A 13,587-nucleotide genomic window follows, 5' to 3' on the forward strand; every position below is an offset into this window, starting at 1 on the left:
TCATGCATCTAACATTTATTGTTTTACGGTTTAATAGATTTATTTTTTAGGACTAGAACTGATGTATTAGGGCTATTTGTGCCATTTGTGATTTGTGATGTAATAATTTTATCTTTCCAGTATTTATTTATCTTTTTTGAACGCTAAACGATATTTAAATGAAATTGGATTAAAAATATAAATGGTATTTTAATAAAGCCAAGTCTACGAGTTTATTAATCAAACCCTTAAACAATTTAAGTCACGAACCTAACTCTAAAAAGATGGCATGTTGTGAGCCCGTATATCATCTAATCTTTTGACATGTTCCCGAATGTTAAAACTCGGGTGGCGTTTCTGAAATAATTAATCTAACAACAAAACATGATAAAAGGGTTAGAAAAATAGTCAAATGCATGCACTAGAAGGGACACGCTAAGCGTCGTCCTTAAAAATGGTAAGTGACAGTCTAACGTAGAAACGAAACCCTTTTTGCCGAAAACGTCCGCATTAAAAAAAATGGTACATGGTTCCGCTGCTCACAGTGGAAACTCTGTTGGGGATAATTAAATGACTTAAACAACATAAGGATTTGACGATTAATGAACCTAAAATTGTCTTTTATTAAAATATGTCTGTTGCATCACTTCACTACACTTGCACAGTTTGCACAACTACCTTTTTAGCCCCGTTTTGTCGGTGTGTACATTCCATACGTTCATGGAAGCCTTGGGTGTACATGTTTGCAAAACACTCATAGATGTACCCCTACAAATCACTAGAACTCCTAAACGACAAGAGGCTAGGCAAGTATATCATGTTGTGGGAGCCTTTGAAAGTACCCCCGGCTAGGTCAGTCCGAAGCTCATATAAGCAGCCCTAGTAATTTCCCTTTAGGTTACCAAAACTTGCATTTAGTTACTTTGAGATATAGATTTATTTATCCCAGTTGATAAATAGATTAAGCCAATTCCTACGAAAGATGAATTGACCATTTTGAAATGGAAGAATAAGGCTGGAAGGGAGAGTCGTTATAATCGCGCCTGTTTCATCTTTTTTTTGCCTCATTTGTAAATGTAAATTTAATTCCACTTTTGATATATAATTTCCTTTATGTATTATGTCACATCACATCATACATTGTCCATTTAGAGTGTCCATGCTAACCTTTTTTCATGGCAGCCATTTTAAGTCGAGTCTTAGGTTTAGCTTGTCATTTCATGATCGAGAACCAAAATTAGTCCTGTTTGGATTCGTTCTTGAGTCTAGAGGCATATCAAATATGTCATTATATAGCAATGTGTCTTTACCACAACATTTGTGAGTCACATTCTATAAAGATATAATGGCATACCTCGTGTGCAATTAAATATATGGAATTTCTGGGTCAGTCGTATAAAGACATTATGAATACATCGTCTATACCAATGTATGTCTTTTCACCTTTTCAAATCCAAATCTGGACCAATCTTTGATAGGATTCCATGAATTTTGTCTCTCTATGTCAACCTCGTATAGTTCAATGCACCAAATGAGTTTGGGATTAATTCTATAACTTCAGTTAGTCTTCCAGTAGTCCGAAAGTTTATATTGTTCATAAATGTATTTGGTCTATTCAGTCATTCTATTTGTCTTACTCTCATATAACATCCCTTAAAGGGTCCACTATACGATGTATTTATAGTTAAATACGATGTTACACCGGTCTCATTTCCTCGTTGTCCGGTCTTGTATGATGTCCATAAGAATTTGACATTATTAAATGTTACTCGATCCACTACCCACGTAGGTAATCAGTCGACAACTAACGTTTTACTTAATAGTGTTGTCGTATTTCAGGACAATTTAGCAAGAATGCCTCCTTCGTGTCCTCTTGATTTTGGTGCTGCCTTGGAAGAAGACAACGGGTCAGACAAGATTGTTGAATTCGAAATGCCAAACCTACCAATCTTTGATGGCTTAGGAGGTGCTTTCACTCATCTTCAATCTTATGTAAGAAGGATGAGGGATGCAGGGGCCATGCATAATCAGCTTCCCATTATGTTTGCCCGTACTCTCAGTGGTGAGGCTTTAGAATGGTTTTAAAGTCAGGTACTCCTATCATCTAATCCTCCTCAGAGCCACTTGTTGAAACACAATTTCCACACTGAATTTTGATTCTGACAAAAATATTATAAGAAAATTAATATTCCATAAATACTTTTATATAGAAACTAAATGTTGATTTAATTTGACTAATGGTTTGTTAAGTGTGTTTGATTAAATAAAAGAAAGAAAAGAAATCAAGGAAATGCCTTAAGATTGGCTAAAAGCCCAAGGCTTGATTCTGGCCCAATAGCTGGAAGAATCCAGAAGCTTATCTCAATCCCAGAAGGTTGGTTGTTCGAGAAGACAAGAATCAAACCAAATCAAGGAAGATTAATGTTGACTCTTCACACTGACATTGTACCTCGATATCGGGAAAATAAGTATAAGCAACAGGATGCTTGTCCCCTTGGAAAATTTGGAATCTTTACCATAATTGTGCAAACCGTCAGACTGCCTCCGGTAGAAATCAAAAGCGTGTTGTCTCTTGAAGACAGAAGGAAAAGCTAGTTCAATGGAAAGCTTTTGTACTGGAATCAGAGGATGAAAGCAACAGAAGGAGCGTTTCCCTCCAATGGTCTTTTCAAAATTCGAAATGACCCCTCTTCCATGCTTCACTATAAAAGCCCCAACGAAAGCTTCATTTTGACTTGGTCATCGACGCTGAAATCAAGAGATTTATGTTTCAAGTGCCAAAAGCAAAAAGCAAAAAGCGCATACACATCCACTAATTTTCATTCATGTAATAGCTTATAGAAATTTACTTTGTGTTATAAGTTAGAACAAATTTATCAATAGATAAAAAAGATCAGAAGCTCTTCTGTTCACTTCGTTTATAAGTGAATAGATTGAGAGGTAGATAGATTGCTGACTATAGTGTGCAAAGGATGGTACTTTATAGTGCCTCTAAGTCTATTGTAAAGGTTTGTGCTCTACCGTTTGAAAAAGTTCATCAGAAGAAAGTATTCTGGGGACTGGATGTAGGCACGAGGCCGACCCAGTATAAATTGTTGAGTAACTTTTCTCTAACCATTTTCTTTATTTCTTCTGATATTTGTTTGCTTTTGTGTTAAAATATCTAAGTAACGCTTCCTACTATCGTGCACAATAGATCGCATAACCTTAAGTCATAACAGAAGCTCCTCTGGTTGAACTGCATTTTGTTTAGAAAGCTCAAAAGCAGAATCAAGCTTCGTTTATCTGTATAACGTGGCAAACAAAGATTGCCTCTAATTCCAAACTTGCCTTTGCCTTGTGCTATTGAATTAAATTGTGAGAAAAATCTATTAAGGGTTAAATTTACGCAATAGTGCCATTAACCCCCCCCCCCCCCTTTGGAACTAAACCCTAACTCACAAGAGACCAACAAGTGGTATCAGAGCCTAAGCTTTGTTCATTAAGATAAAACTATCTTGAGCCAAATCCCTAAATGGCATCTAATAGCACATGTTTCCTTCCGGGAAATGCGACAACTCAAACCCTCCCAGAAGGATTGCCAAACACCAGATCTCCCTTGTTCTTTGGATCGAATTATACATTCTGGAAAAACATAATGAAGAACTTTATCCAAGCACAAAACATGAGTGTCTGGCTGGCAATTGTAAAAGGCCCCTATGTACCATATGAGAGACAGTTGAATGAGTGAAAACTCTTAAAACTGAAGAAAATTGGTCAGAGGATGACTTAAATAAGCTTCAAAATAATGCTTCGTCTATCAATATGCTTCACTATGCTCTAGATACTATAGAGTACAATAAGATTTCAGGTTGCGAATCAGCACATGAGATATGGAACAAGCTGGAAATCACATATGATGGAACCAGAATATGAGGCTCTATGAACTATTTGAAATGAAAGAGAGTGAAGGCATCTTTGAGATGAATGCCAGATTCACTAACATAGTAAATGAGGTCAAGGGATTAGGAAAAGTCTTCTCAGAAGAGGAGTAAGTAAAGAAGATTCTCAGAAGCCTTCTGAAAGGTTGGCAAGCTAATAAGACATATATCAAGGAAGCTCAGTACTTAACAAAATACAAGTATGATGAGTTAATCAGATCCTCGCGGACTCATAAAATTTCCATGAAGAATTTCGAAGCTAAAGAAAAGCCAGAAGATAAGAAACAAAAGTCAGTAGTGTTGAAAGTTGATTCCTCAGAGCAAAGCACTACTGATGATAAAGAGAAGGCAATGTTGATCTGCAAGATGAATCGGGTGTTCAGAAAGAACGATCAGTAAAAGAAGCCATATAAGAGGTCTGAACGACCAAGAAAGGAACAATGTGACTACAAATTTCAGAAGGACTCTTCCAAACCCATTACCTGTTTCGAATGTCACCAGCCTGGACATATTAAGTCAAACTTCCCAATGCTGAAGAAGGACAAGAAGTCTGGCAAGAAGGCAATGGTAGAGCATAGTGATGAATCTTCCTCCTTTATATCGACGTTGCATAGTGCAGAGCTGTGACCACACGCTCATCAACTCAGCCTAGCTATCCCTCAGGGCATGCTCTCTCCTTAGTAAATCCTGATCTCTCCTCGACAGAGCATCATGTATTTTGCATAAATAGGAGTCATGAATATATAGATACATGCATTCACTTACTAACATGTTAAACATGCTTACCGAGAACAAGACGTTATCTTTGAGAATTTGATGCTCCATTGTTATCATCGTAATTTATAGCATTTTTAGTATTTAATTACTAGTTATTTTGTATCATTTTAATAAATTTTAGTAATGGTTCTTGTATATTTTCTTCATTTTATGTATCTAAGCCACTTTGTGTGTTTTTAGGCACTTTCGCAAGGTTTTCGGCACAAATAACCAAGTCGGGGCTTAAGGCGACAACTCGGGAGTAAAAGGGACCAGAAAAAATAGAGTTTTAGTGACATCCAGCATGCACTTCATCGCGGATAGGTGATGTAAGCTAAAAGTCCAATTGTTCACACTAGGACAGATTTGACAAATTTTCATATTTTCAACTTATCTCCCTCATACAGACTCGGATTGAGGCGATTCAAAATGCGTTGGAAAGCTAAGAGAAAGATGAACAAGTGACTAATAATAATCATCTCCAAATTCAAAGTGTATCAGGCCAAGAAAATTATCCAAAGTTGATGAACATGTTGAAGCCTATGATTCCTTTCCCACCTTTACACATTTCAACTCCTAAATTGTCAAAGTCTTCCACGACCCTCTCTTAAAGGCTGAATTCAGAAGATTAGGGAATGGGAGGCCATAAGGAGACTTGGTCCTTAGAATTATGTGTGCCATTTTACTATAAAAGGAGACCTTAGGAGCCATTTGAAGGCACACCAAGCTTAGGCTTAATTCTTCCCTCTATAATGTTATTTTGCTGATTTTTCTCTTTAAAAATCAGTTGTTTGTTGTTGTTGTAATTGATGTTATTGTTCTCACAGTGTTGTTTGTGCAAAGTTCATCCAATAAAAGTAAGTTTTAAGTTACCGAAGAAGTTCGTTCGGCAATCATCATTACGGTTTCTTCTAAACTTCAATCTCTTTTATTACTATGAACTCCATTATCTATCTTTTTAAGGTGTGTTTTAATCTAATCATGGGCTAAAACCCCCTTAACTAAGGCTAAAAGCGGATCTTAACCTTAATTATGTGGTAATTGCGTTTAACCTATTTAACCTATGTTTATCCTTTTTTAGAACTAACTTATGTTTCTTAATGCTTGTAGGAGATGGGCCAACTTCCTACTTGAATATAATTAATCGTTTATATTGACCGTGATTAAATTGATTAATCGAAATTCATAAGTTGGACCTAATGATCATTTAGTGTGGCTTATTGGTTTTCCAAGGTTTTTCATGAATCTTATTACAAATCTTAGATTTATTACTTGAGCCGGACCAATGGAAAGTAATAAATCGAAGGTTTGGAACTAAGAAAACTTAATGCTTCTTTGGATTAATTACTTGAGCCGGACCAAGGGAAAGTAATTAAACGAAATTTTAGAACTAATTACTTGAGCGGTTTTTCTTGAATCTGAAGTAATCACTTTAGTCGGACCAAGGTAAAGTAGGTTAAAAGGTTTAGATTAATAAAACTTAATGCTTCTCTAGATTAATTACTTGAGTCGGACCAAGGGAAAGTAATTAATCGAGAGTTTAGAGCCAATCTCGAGAATCTATTAGTTAATAAGAAAAATCGTTATCTTAAAAAAATAAAACAACTTAAAAGGGGTTAAGTGAAGCTAAAAGCCTTAGTTTCTTTCAATATAAGTAATCTCTCACCTAATTTGTATAATTTTCATTTCATTTCTTGCTTAAGTCTTAACTTGGTTGTCAAAAAAACTCTACATTTCGATTGTTGAAATAATAGATAGTAAGCAAAGAGATTAGTACTTATAATCACCATCCTCGTGGGAACGATACTCTACTTTCACTTTATTACTTGATACACGACTAAGGTACACTTGCCTTCACATACACATATACGTAAAATGCGCATCATCCATCCCTTGGATAAGATAAGTCATCCTAACGCCAGTAGCACATGAGATCCATTTCAAACATAATGTCACAACATCAACATATTGAACAACCCAATAGTGATTAAAAGTTGGATTGTAAATAAAGCTTACATGAGTAATGATCGGTGGATCAAAGGACGGCTGATAAGAAGGCTTCTAAGGAAACTCCACAGTGCTCTTGGTCCCATAAGAGCGTAAGAGAAATAGGATAGTGTTCAAATGCTCTACCAGCTCTCCAATCACTATATCTCCCATAGGGGCACGAGCACCTGAGTTGGAGGCACGGACAGCTGCAGAAGGACCTGATGAAGACTCAGCTCCAGCGCTCTGAGCATACTACTCAACTCTGGTCCTCCGATTGGACTGTAACATTCAGATATTTATCAGTGAAGAATTAAACCAAAAGCAATATGAACAAGTTCAGAATATGGACACATACATGTGGCGGTGCCTCAGGGAAAAAACCATCATCTCTTGGACGAACTAGTGTCCATCGCAGAAAATCCTCAATGAAAGTAGGGTAATCACCCTCTGCATGCTCTGTCACCCGCTCTCCCCTAATCAGCCTCGCAAAAGTCGTATCTCCAGTATAGCAGGGCATGTAAATCATCTCCACAGGTGGAGGTAAAGGAATGGAACATCTAGCGGGTCCCTCCTGCGAACTATGGACCCTATCTCCCAAATAGTATACCCAAGTCAGAGGGAACTCAACCACAAACCTATGAGTACTCAATCGGGAGTCTTTCCTCATATCTTAACTCCAGCTAGTTCCAACAACAAACCTACGATACTCGACATACCTCATCCCAGGATAGAGCGGCTAGTTAGGTCCTGATCCCATTTATTGAGAATTCTACAGTCCAAGTCCAGTTAGACATGGGATATATCACAAGACTAGGGGAGCAGCAGCACGCTGGCTCAACATAGGTGATGGTACCAACCCATGCTCGTAAGCCCAAATCTGCAAACAAGCAAATAAGTTAGTGCATATAAACAAAAGAGATCGCCAGATCAAAATCTCAAGATTAGCATTGTACCTAAACAAGGACACCCATGCCCTTGAGCTCCTTCTGTCCATCATAGATGCAGAGGTCAAGCTCGTGGAGTAGATGAGCCAAAGTGGATATACTCCAATCGAAAGATGCCCACTGCATCTAAGTCAGCCAATGCAGGCAAAATGGATAACACCAAGCCTGAACTGCTGGTGCAGAAAAGGGTAGTGGATATTGATAGAAGTCGAAAACCCTTATCTTTAGGTACGGTTTTTAGAATGGTTTTGTGTAGTTTTCATTCAATAAGTGAGCAATTCTCGCACTTTTATGCATGTGTGCGTGTTAGTTGGTTTTAGCATATGTTTTATTTACTTTTGTAGTTTCTAGCCATTTTCTGATTGTTTTCAGGCAAATATTGCCAAAATAGCACACATGTGAACTCCCACTTATTTATTTCGACTGATTGATCCACTAAAGGTCGCACCAAATGGAGTTTTTACTCAAATCAGATGACTGGTGGGTCAATTTAGCCTTTGGACTAACATCGTTTGGAGTTTATGTGCGTGTACAGGTCAAAACATGATCAATTTCGGGCAAAAATCGCGTCTCGGGGACCCCCGACAGTCGCTCGACGAATTGGGCATATTGAGCCCATCGAACTGGCCACTATAGGCCAGCTCGGCGAGCTGGCCTTGCTAGTGCGACAAGCTGGCCATGCCCAGCTCACTGAGCTGGCAACCAGGGGCCAGCTCGACGAGATGGCATGCGGGAATTAGTCTTTTGACTAATTCCCGGCCCCACGACTCCACGTTTACGTCCCCACTCTTCCATCTACATCGGGAAACAAATCAGATTGGGTTTAGGCATCAAACTACAGCTATAAATAGAACATTGTATTTTAAGATATCCTTGAATTTTATAAAGAAACCCTAGCCTCCATCCTTGAAGAATCTTCTCCTTCCTTCCTTCTACCATTGAAGAACATCCAACCTCCGTGTTCCCCGAAGATTGTTCAAGGCTCCATCCTTCAAGTCCTAGGAAGACGTCTACATTGGTCGACAGGTTCCCTGAAAGGGATTTCTTCTCTTTTATATTCTGTTTACCTCTGATCCATTCTATGAATTCTAAGCTAATTGTATCATCGTGACAAACACGTTCTTCATCTTTAATATTAATTCAAGTCTTTATTTTGTTCAATTGATTGCTTTATTTAATCTATGTCTTATGCTTTGCCTTTCTGGTTTAACTCATTCATAAATCCAAACAATTACTTGGCACATATTGTGAGCTGAATCTGACCTAGTCAGAGCCTATAAGATTGACGACCTTATAGAAGATTAAGCCCAAATTTCTAAGCCTTAGAGCTAGTTTCGACCTTACAAGGGAATCACGCGCTAGGAACCATAGAATGATAAGTAGGTTTAATCGCCTTAGGCACAAGTAACTCGGATTAGGTTAACAATTGGTTGATAAAATAGACTGAATTTGGTATTATTGTATCACCACGTTTCATTCCAGGTTAATTACATTATTTAAGGATCACTTAGGAGTAGAATAACTTAATTAGGAATAGCTTTAATCTAATTAGGTGTAGTTTAACTTAAACAAACTCAATCTCAAACCCCCCAGAGCTTAGATAATATTAGACGCCGAGTAGTTTGGTACTTGTGGAATAAATCATGTGGATTCGATATCTGGACTTGTCCAGATTATTACTTGGTAGCGATGGGGTACACTTATCCCTTAGTGAGTCTCGTAGGGCGACCGCTCTGCGGGCGCATCAAGTTTTTGGCGCCGTTGCCGGAGAAAAAATAAAAATAAAAATAAATAAAATCTCGGTAGCGCCAATCATCAAGTTTTTGGCGTCGTTGCCGGGGATTTATTTTCCTGCAATATCGAACCAAAGGTCGAATTTGTTAGTTTAGTCATTCATTTTTGTTTATAGTTGTTCATATTTTTCTTATTTTTGTAGTTTCTTTTACTTTGAAAATTCTATTACATTGTAAAATCTGTGTCATTGTAAAATTCTGCACATTTTTATACGTTTTAATTTCCATTTTTTTCAGCATTATCATGGATAACAGAGCTTCTGAACCATCCATGGCTGACCTTAACGAGAAAATGGACTTCCTTGTGGCTTCTCTTAGCCGTAATAACCCATCAAGGATACCATTTTGTGTACGATGTGGCCAAAACCACCATGGTGAGGTTTGCCATATCAACCATTTTGTACCTAGAGGTGAGAATGTAAGTTTTTTGGGAAACCACCAGAGGTATAATTCTAAACCCGAAACTTACAACTATTATGATGATTGGGCAAGCACTCAATATCCATCAGGGCCATACAGGGCACCCACAGATGATCTCTCTTACTTCCAGCCTAACATAAATTTTCATGACAGTCAAGCAGGGTATTCTAACAAAGTGATAGCCCTCTTAGGGGACATAACAACCCGACTTGCAGCTAATGAGGCGGCCTACAAGGCTCTGAACAAGCAAATTGTCACAATCAGGCAGGAGGAAAGAGAGTACCAAGAGGCGATCACCTCACGAGAGGAAACGGCTCAAGCCATCGCCTTGAGAAGTGGTAAGGAAGTTGACACACCCATACCACCCCAGTCACAAGCTCGACCGACGCCTCAGGTAAGTAAGGAACCGGAAGTGGTAAGCAACCCTGCGGAAAGGAAAAAGAATTTCACCTCCTTCCTTTCGCGAAGGGAGGTTTAGGAAAATCCTATTGATTGCAGCTTTCTCCAGACCTCCGGGAAAAGTATGAAAAAAAAAATGGCTCGAATGGTATGATCCCTCCATCGCCCCAGAATGAAAGGGGCGATCTCGTAGTTCTTGGTCTGTGAAGATACGTTGTTAGGTGCTCCATTTTATTTTCCCATTGAAGCCGAACCTAAACCTGTGCTCGAGAGATAGCTGTCCATACATTGATAAGGGATGTATGGATTCTCGAGTAGAGAGGAGCCGTGGTGGTCCCCCCCGGACCGCCCGGATCCCACGAGTGAATAGAAAGTTGGATCTACATTGGATCTCACCTGAATCGCCCCATCTATCCTCCTGAGGAGAAGTTTGGTTTCAAACCCCGGTTCGAACAGGAGAAGTACGCCATGCTAATGTGCCTTCCTGTGTGTGAAAATTCAACTCCTGAGATAGCTGTAGAAAAATAGGTTAGACCTTATGTACCTAAATTGCCGTTTCCACAAAAACTGAAAAAGGCTAACCTAGACAAGAAATTTTCTAGATTCTCAGAGATTCTCAATAGGCTAGAAATTAACATCCCATTAATGGAAGCACTAGAGGAAATGCCTAACTATGCAAAATTTCTCAAAGACATGTTGTCTAAGAAAAAGAAGTTTGGGGAAAATGAAATAGTGGCCCAAACAGAACAATGCTCGACCATAATCACTCATAAATTACCCCCCAAACTTAAAGATCAGGGGAGCTTCTGTTGGTCCCTTATAACGTTACAAGTATAGTTCCAAGGGGGGGTTAGGAACTATTTAAAAAATTTTAAGCTAGGGCAGACTTCTTTTTCGTGAGAAAAAGGTTTGGACAGTGGCGCTGAGTGAATAGCAAGATACTGGCTCAGTCAACTAGTGACTAGGTCAGTTTCTTTACTTGAGTCAGGAGATAGCACTTAAAGTCTATTCCTGAGCTCAGATATTCAATGCGCACAACTCAGCTTGACCTCTTTACTTGGTCAGTTTTTGTTTAAGCAAGCAATAAATATATAAAGGAGTTAAAGGTTAGAAATATGTTACTCAGCAGATTTATCCAGGTTCGGCCTCCAAGCCTACGTCCTGTCCCCGGAACACGTTCCGAGATTTTGAATTCTCTATTGAGCTCTTTAACGGTAGAGCATCAAACCTTTTACAATCTTAGCAACTGAGTATAACAAGAGTACCTTCCTCTATACCTCTACTCAATCCTAATCTCTTGCTGAGTACTATAACCGAGTACTCAGCCTCTCCTTTCTAATCTCTAGAAATGATAAGTGTTTGTCCTAAACAATGATTGCTAAGACACCTTAGATGATTGAATAATCACTCTAGACTTTTACACAAAAGATATGAAATTTAGTGTAAGATTGCTTTGCTTTTTCTTGCAGAACTTTGCGTAGAAATTTGGTCAGCGTAATGGCTTGATCAAGTTCTGTATGAATGAAGCAACTGAAGGGCTCTATTTATAGAGATGTTTGAGGTGTCGGTCATTTCGAATTTTGAAATAACCGTTGGAGGGAAACGGCTTCCTGTCGTTGTCATCCTGTCTTGCTCAGAGCTCTCGGCCAATCAGATTTAAGTATCTTCTGTCCTCGGTCAGCTTTTGGTCAGCTCGGCAGAATGTTTCTCCATTTATGGTAAGGTCAACTGGACAGCATACTGTGTCTTCTGAACTTTACCCAAAGTGGAAACACTTTGTCTGGAAGTTGTTCTTAGCCAGCTGCTGTCTTGTACTGTTTGTCGAATCAACTCAGCAGCTTCGTCCCGAAGTTGTTCCACGAAGGTCTTCTAGATCCTTCTTCCGCTGAGCTGCGTTTTGTACATAACGACAGCGTTTTGACATACGCGGGCCGAGTTGCCTTAAACTGTTTGACTTGGGCTTTGACTTCCGTATTGGGCTTGGGCCTTTTAATCTTGTGTCTTATAAACACTTTAACTCAACATTGAACAAACACATTAGTAGAATAAATCAAAGCATTTAAACTTAGTGTGTTTAGAATATGTTTTTAATTATACTTAAACAATTTTGTCAAATCAAAATTATGTGGAAAGGTGTTTCAACAGCTTCACCATCCATTGTAGGATAGGCAACATGTACATAGATAGGGCATTATGCGATTTAGGAGCAAGTATTAACCTTATGCCTCTATCTATTTTCAGGAAATTGGGACTTAGAGAGCCTAAAACAACAAATATGACATTGCATTTAGCAGAAAGGTCGATTGCTCGGCCTAGAGGCATAGTTGAAGATGTGTTGGTGAATGTGGACAAACTGATCTTCCCAGTCGACTTTGTGGTGCTCGACATGGAAGAAGATAACTCCGTCCATATCCTCATTGGGAGACCATTCCTTACAACTGGTAGGACACTCATAGACGTCCATGGAGGTAAATTAGTCCTAAGAGTACAAGACGAATAGGTAACATTCAATGTTTATGATTCCATGAAGCATCCTCAGAACACTCTAAGAGCTGTAATTTTGTAGATGCATTATTAGATGAGTGTGTTGAGGAAACTAACTATTGCATAGATGATACCTCTACGGAATTAGATTCAGGTAGTGAGGAAGGTTCAGATTTAGATGAACCAATAGAGGACCTTCCGCTTGAAATCTGCTACTGGGTAAAAGGTAAAAAGGAAGACCTTGATCGTGAGATCAAACCAAAGCCTAAAACCTCGTTGGAGGAACCTCCAAAATTAGAGCTCAAACCCTTACCTAGTAATCTGAAATATGTTTTTCTGCAACCTCCCACAGATTTACCCGTTATTATTTCTTCTTTATTACCAACTGAACAGTTAACTTTGACCAACCATTCACATTGGAATGCAATGCTAATGGAACTGGGATAGGTGCAATATTGATGTAGAAATGGAGAACAATTTTAGCCCAAGGAATTAAAGGCTTTTTATGAGAGGGAACACCTAGCAATTCCACAGGCATGTTCCATTTGGAGGAACTACTTACAGCATTCCACTTTTATTATTAAGATGGACTACGAGAGCATCAAACATCTCTTAGAATAGAAACTACACACATGTCCATAACATAAGGGAATTTCTAAGCTCTTATGATTGTATTACATTATCTAGTACAAAACTAGAAATGCGCATAAGGCTGCATATGCTTTTTCTAGGCAACATGAATGCCTTGAGCTTCCTCCTTCTAATCCATAAGCTTTGACTATAGTGGTTCCAAGTTGGATGGGGGACATTCACCTTTCCTATAATCAAGATGAATTGGCTTCTAGGTGGATTCCAAAGTTGCTGGTGCAAACTCCATCTCAATCTCCATAGTCATACTCTAAT

Source organism: Euphorbia lathyris, chromosome 9 (genome assembly GCF_963576675.1).
Source record: "Euphorbia lathyris chromosome 9, ddEupLath1.1, whole genome shotgun sequence".
Lineage (NCBI taxonomy): Eukaryota > Viridiplantae > Streptophyta > Magnoliopsida > Malpighiales > Euphorbiaceae > Euphorbia > Euphorbia lathyris.